The 6,393-nt window shown below is 46.0% G+C and overlaps 1 long non-coding RNA gene across 1 annotated transcript; it reads right to left on the bottom strand.

Annotated features, from left to right (window-relative positions):
• Positions 1–380: 380 nt before the first annotated feature.
• LOC139045441 (uncharacterized) lies at positions 381–5,936 on the bottom strand. The gene is made up of 3 exons (XR_011503756.1): positions 4,828–5,936; positions 4,167–4,424; positions 381–3,974 (listed from the first exon to the last, which is right to left on the bottom strand). It is a non-coding gene; the product is annotated as an uncharacterized lncRNA (long non-coding RNA).
• Between the last annotated feature and the right edge of the window lie 457 nt (positions 5,937–6,393).

The following is a 6,393-nucleotide window of genomic DNA, read 5'->3' as shown; positions in this document are numbered from 1 at the left end:
TTTTTCAATTCTCTATTTGAAAATTGGTCAGGTAAGTTGTTCAGATCTTTGAATAGGTTAGAAATGAGTGAACTGTCTTCCAAAATAGATGTTCATCCTGAGAGAAAATGCCTTTCCTGAAACGTTTCTTAAACTCACACTTACAAAGACCACACCGAAACCCCGGCTGAGAAACGCCCACATGTTGAGCCAGCCAAGAAGGCGACTACACAACTGATTTTAGGAGCTTTTCTCCTTTTAACACTTAAAATTCCTTCTGGCTGGAACTGTGATTTATAAGTACACATGAAAAGAACTTTGTATGAAAATTACATACATGATTATTTATATTGCAAAGCTTTATTTTTCAAAACACATTTATTAAATAGCTAAGTCTTCACAACGTTAAAAATGCAAACATTACAAAAGAATTATACAGAGTTTCCCTAATTCTCTCCTAACCCCTACTGAGGCAAAAACTGCTATCAGTTTCTTGTCTATCCTTCCAAAGATAGTATGTATGTGGATCCAGTCATGCGCTCATAACGGCGTTATATAATAATATATGCATAACGGCGTTTCAGTCAAGATGGACTGCGTAAGATTAGTACCATACAGCCTTGGTGTGTGGTAGGCTGTACCCTCTAGGTTTGTGTAAGCACACTCTATGACGTTCACACAACAATGCGATCGCCTAACGACACATTTCTCAGAACATATCCCTGTCATTAAGCAACATAGGACTGTATATATATTTTCAAAGGTGATAGCATATTGAACACATAGTTCTTACACCTTCCTTTTTTCCGCTTAATTTCTCCTGGAGCTCAACCTCATTTTTCTTATTGACTGAAAAGTGTTCTCTCATATGGATGTTCCGTAATTCACTTAGCCGGTCCTCTAGAGATGAACTTTTGGGCTGTTGGCAGTCTTTCGCTACTACAAGCTAGCCCGTGGTGAATATCCTTATATATATATGTGTATGTATAACCTTGCATTTGTGCCATTATTTCTATCCATTAAATTCCTACAAGCAGGGTTGTTGGTTCGAAGGACAGTGCATTTTAAGTTCTGACAGATATTGCAATGTTGACCTCCTTAGGGACTGAACCAATTTACCAGCATTCCTCGCATACCTCCTCAAACTCAAAAAAAAGTATGAGAGGACAATGCTTTCCTAATCAATCTCTTTGCTCTATTGGAGTTTATGTCTTTGTGGAATTGCTTTAAAAATAGAGAGGCATATCTAAAAGAACAGGACACAATTAGTATAATATTATCATTCAGGTCTCAGCTCAAATGTCACTCGCTCAGCAAAGCTTCCCTGGCCATCCAAAGTGCATCCCCAGTTGCTCTCCGGCCCATCATCCTTTGCGTTGTCTCACTATCACTGGTCTCTCAGAAATTACTTTGCTTCTTTGTCTTTTGTTTGCTGTCCCCCACCCCGCTCCCCACAAGGTGGTGAGCCTTGGGACAAAACAGGAAGTGTGATGGACTGTGCTGTTCACCCTGCACTTTGAACAGTTCCTGGCGCCGAATCAGCACTCAATGCATATGTTGAACGAAACTCTGGGTTTAAGGGTACCCTTGGTACCCATGGCTGTGAGTTTGCTCTGGAACAACTTTCCAGAGCCCTCCAAGAAAGCAGGGGTTGGGGACTCAGAAGAATTTCTAACACATTCTGAGAATATTTTACAGGCTTTGAAGAGAAAACAAGGCTCACACCAATGTCAAGAAAAACAAATGGAGCTGGAAGAAACTATCCAGTTCTTTGATTTGTGCCTGAAGAGAAATAATTACATTATCCTTGGTTCTGGGCCAACTATGGGTCAAAGTGGAGTAGATATTAGTATTTGTAAAGTGGTCTGAAGAGTGTCAAGCACCATCACTATGACTATCAAGAGAATGGCGAGATATTCTTTAATGAGGAATAAAACCAAGGCCTTTGACCTCCAGTTTATGAAGCACTCTGTTCTGAGGAAGTTCTGTCAGGAAGCACCTCTGCAGAGGTGGCTCGCTGAACACAGGCCGCGATAAGCGAGGGTTTGTCGAAGGGGCGTGTCTGAACCCTCCGGGGTTGTGCGGCTGGGCCGCGGGTGTGGCGGGCAGGTTTGGCTAGGCCTAATTAATTAGGTTCAGCCATGTGGGAAACTTGAGTAATGACTGTTGGTATAAACTTTTCTTGCTGCTCCCACTCACTGGCTTGGCGCCAAGAAGACATGACAATGTCATTTGAGCTTTCTGGACATATATATTCTGGGAGATACAGGGGAAACCATGTGAACTTTCCCATTGGAAAATATTTCTCAGTCCTGATTAATTAAATACATGAAGTATACTTGTCTGAATTGCCAAAGAATGCATTTCTCAGAATTCTTAGAGAAATCTGCTGCCCAGTTTCTTATATAGAAACTGCATCTAGTCCTTCATGCTTCAGTGCCATGCCAAGGGGGTGGCTTTTGGGGTTTAGACCCTCTTAATCCCCATCACAGTCATCTTCCCCAACTCTTTAAAAGGACGATTAACATTTTCTCAAGCTTAAAGTGCTATTGAAAGTGCAGCTTCAAAGATAAGTCTTCAGGCTGGCCTCTACTTCTAGCTGGATGGGTGTCCCATAGGGAAATTTTCAAGTCATCCCTGGGCATGATCCTCCAGATCTGAAGACACCAGAGAAAATAGCCATTGCAGGGCTATCTGTCCAAAGACAGCCTCATTTGTCCCAGTGTCCTACTTCTTCTGCGCCAGACATACCACCTCGAGGGAATTCACTCTTGGTAGTCTTTCATAGAGTGTCCTGCTCTGATCTCAGCCAGCCCAGGGACCTCTGTGAACTTCTGACTCTGTGGAAGAATGTGGCGGGACTAGGTTATCGTGTGCAGGTCAGAAACAGCGGCACGAGGTTCAAGAGAACTTTTCCGGGTCTGCCAAGTGGCTTAATCTCAGGCCCTTGCTCTATAAGTGAGAACTTCCAAATATTAACACTTAGCAGAAGGGCCAGATAGCCACACAGGACCCTCACTCTGAGGCTGTGCAAAGAAGCCCTGACCCCTCCAGACCAGGGCATTTGAGCAGATGCCTTCTCCAAAGCTGGGAAGAAAGTACAACGACGAATTGGGGGTGACCAGAGTCATGCAAAGTTTGTTTGAATCATGTGATTTCTAAGATCTAAGGACCAAATTGATCTGAAGGATTTAAGATGCTCCTCCTTTCACAGCATATATTTTCCAGACTTTTTATAAATTACCCTTCAAAGAGAAATGAACTATATATTTGCATTTAAGAAATGTATGAGATTTTTGAAAAAAGGTACTGCTAGAATTCTGTCCCATTTAAGATTCTCCAATATATTTTCTTACAGACTATCAAACATCCATCTGCCTGCCCTAGATTTTCTGTGCAGGACATAAGAATCTTCCCAGAAGTAACTTAAGTTGCCTGGTGGCAGGGGGAGGAAGAGAGAAACACATTCTCCCCAACATGTGGAATGAGGAGTGATGTTACGATTCCCATTCATACATCCACCGAGATTGTTTCTGAAACAAAATGCCCTCTAACTAGGAGAGCTACCCCTTAGAAAGGCTCATTTGCCAAGACAGCTTAGAGTCTTCACAATGCCTGCTCTTCACCTGAACGCCCAACAAGAAACTGTGTATCCACTCGGTTTCCAGAACTGAGGGCACAGTAGTGAGGACACGGCTTTCTCTGTAGTTTCTAAATCCTCTCCACAAAGGTTCTTTTGTCCAGGACCTGCGGCAGGGTGACCAGCGTGGCTATGGCTATAGCTTAACCCTGAGACAAAGTTGTATCAGAAAAGCCATTGTGTGGTATTGTCTTGGTCAGCTTGGGCTGTCGTAACAAAATACCATGGACTGGGGGGCTTGAACAACAGAAATTTCTCACAGTTCTGGATGCCGGAAGTCCAAGATCAGGGTGCCAGCATGGGCAGATTTTGGTGAAGCCTCTCCTCCTGGTTTGCAAATGGCCATCTTCTCACTCTGTCAGAGACAGACACAGAGAGAAGACAGAGAACATGAGGGCCCCACTCAAAGGCCCCGCTTCAAAGACCGTCACACGAGGGGTTAGGGCTTCAGCGTATGCATTTTGGGAGGACACATTTCAGTCCATAGCAGGTAGTAAGTCAGTGGAGGTTCTGTCTCAGCAGAAGGAGTTTGAACAAATCATTTTACCTCCATATATTTGAGTTTCCTCATCTGCAGCATAGAGGCCATTCTAGATGAGATGTTCTGTGATTTCCTCAGACAAGCTCAATCAAAAGCCTATCGAAATGACCTTTATCACTGAGGTAGGTAAGGAGGCTCACAAAGGCACCAGCCAGCCAAGACCCAGCTGTTGGCATGAAGGCCCACAGAACATAGTCGAGGTTCATTCCTCTTTCATCTGGTATTTATTGAGCCCCTACTGTGAGCCAGGCACAGGTCCAGGCACTGTGGATACAGCAGACAAGAAAACATCAACACTCCTGCCCTCATGAAGCTCCATTCCCATACTGGGCCTCATGAAGCTCTGTTCTCATATTGCCCTCATGAAGCTCTGTTCCCATATTGCCCTCATGAAGCTCTGTTCCCATATTGCCCTCATGAAGCTCCAATCCCATGTTGCCTTCATGAAGCGCCAATCCCATGTTGCCCTCATGAAGCTCTGTTCCCATATTGCCCTCATAAATTCCTTTCCCATACTGCACCAAAAGGCTGGCCCTCAATAATTCTGACACAGAGCTAGAGGCTTTGGAAAGCACTCAACCAGTGCTGCTTTTCTAAAATGCGCATTGTTTACTGTTTTTTCCTTTCCTCAAAACTTTTTTCAAGTTTTGAGATACCCCAAGAGTACCTGCTATTCAGAGGAGGTAGAGCTGCCCAGGGAGGGAGCAGGGAAACAGGAGTCTGGCCGCATGAGGACTGTTTGGCTCTGTGGCTGACAGGCTTGCTGTGTGGCCCTGGAGTGGCAGCTTCCACCAGGTGCCCATTTCTTCATTGACGAATTGGGAACGATACCAGTTGCCTGTCCCCTGGGGACATGTGTGAATCATCCACCAGTCAGCGTTTGGAAAGGCCAATGCGGACGTAAGGACAAGTGCATGAAATGAGCTTTCCAACCTGGCTCTGCGCAGCTACCTTGCTGCCTGCCTTTCAGGAGATTGGCGTGTAAACACGGGACCTGTAATTAACCTGATGTCAACGCCAGCTGTACAAAGGCAGGAGGCGGAGGGGCCAGGTGGCCCAGAAGAGAGACGTTTGGGCCAGCTTGGGAGGGAAGAGGCCTTTTCTCCGACTCCTTACTCAGGTCCCTTCGAGGGAGGAATGACCTACCAAATGTGGGCAAGCAGTTTCCAGGAGTGTGACTTTCATTCACACAGAAGAGAACAGAAAGTCACCGCTGGGAGGCATTTATTTTCCCAGAAGCCGTGGGCAGCCAGCGGCTGTGGGCACTTGTCCAGATACTTCAGGTGGAAGCTGCCGTTGCCTGAATTACCCCGACAAGCTCTTTGGTATGGTGCTGTCCACTGTGCTAAGCAGTGTGGAAGGTGCATTGTGTTTGGTCCTGTGGCTGCTGACAGAGTCGAGGGAGGAGTGGAATAATGGTGACATTTCTATCCCCCATTTTCTCTAATGTTTTCCTTCCCTTGGGGAAATAACAGATATTGTGATGAGATGATTTATAGTGAATAAAACAAGTTTAAAATGGAAGATGACGAGAAAAAGTCATGTCATTATGGGGACAGAATATGGAAAGGTGAACTCTATGAAGTTAAGACATAAGAGCTTCGAAGACTATCAGGGAGTCTCTCCCCAAGATTTTCCACAATTTAAAGGAAACCCCTTCCGTAACCAACTTATTAGCCCTCCTCACCTCAGAATGAACGGAAAGCTTATCCCAAGGAAAGTAAACTGTCTCAGCCAAGGAGGAAATGTTTTTGGTTTAAACTAATGTGAATTGGGAGCTGGATCTCCCGCTGAATTTGTGACTTGGGCCAACTGCCCCCTTGGTTCCTTCCCTCCTCTCCTCAGCTCTTTCCTCCCCTCCCCCTCCCTGCTCTCAATCATGAGTAACAGGTTTTAGTCCTTTAAGTAGAAAGTGACTCTTTTTTGACCTGTCTGTCCCCGAGGTGTTCCAAGCGCGTCGCATGCCCAGTGTGACTAACAAGTGACAAAACAGAGTTCCAGGTCTGTCTCTGGAGAGGGTCTTCTCACTCTGTAGTCACAGCGCATCGTTTCCGGGACCGTTAGCACCCGGGGGCAGCGGGGCGGGCAGCGACCCCGCAGGAGCACGTGCCCCGCAGCCCTCCGGGGGGAGGGCACAGTAAGCCGCGCCCTCACTGTGGGAGCGCCTTCCCTTCTAGAAGGCCGGGCAGGCGTGGGCGGTCAGCGGCGGGACCCGTGCCTTACCGACGTGTGA

This window comes from Equus asinus, chromosome 5 (genome assembly GCF_041296235.1).
Source record: "Equus asinus isolate D_3611 breed Donkey chromosome 5, EquAss-T2T_v2, whole genome shotgun sequence".
Taxonomy (NCBI): domain Eukaryota; kingdom Metazoa; phylum Chordata; class Mammalia; order Perissodactyla; family Equidae; genus Equus; species Equus asinus.
Note: the sequence above shows the minus strand (reverse complement) of the source record. Positions and strands in the feature narration are given on the sequence as shown.